The sequence below is a fragment of the Penaeus monodon genome, chromosome 25, assembly GCF_015228065.2.
Source record: "Penaeus monodon isolate SGIC_2016 chromosome 25, NSTDA_Pmon_1, whole genome shotgun sequence".
Lineage (NCBI taxonomy): Eukaryota > Metazoa > Arthropoda > Malacostraca > Decapoda > Penaeidae > Penaeus > Penaeus monodon.
Window position 1 is genome coordinate 42,801,041 of NC_051410.1, and position 275 is coordinate 42,801,315.

Sequence of the window (275 nt, forward strand, 5' to 3'; positions counted from 1 at the left end):
TTTTTTATTCTTATTCTTTATCACTGTTAGTACACTCAAACCTTGTTTTAACATATAAAAGGTGGGGAGCATTGTGAGTATGGTGTGGAAAAGCCCACTGGTTTGCAGCTCATGCCTCTGCCTAGCATTTGCTTACATGGTGGATGAGAGCCAGTAGGATGGCTGTGAGTGTGGTGTGGCAAGACCCATCTGGCAAGGCTATTTTTAATAACATTAAAACAATCATTATGTCAACGATGATAATAACATCAATATTAATCACATTGGGGAACTTC

The 275-nt window shown here is 38.9% G+C and overlaps 1 protein-coding gene across 1 annotated transcript in view; it reads left to right on the plus strand.

Moving 5' to 3' along the window:
• LOC119589286 overlaps positions 1–275 on the plus strand; it is a gene marked incomplete in the record, with an annotated part of 113,340 nt that overhangs the window by 103,225 nt on the left and 9,840 nt on the right.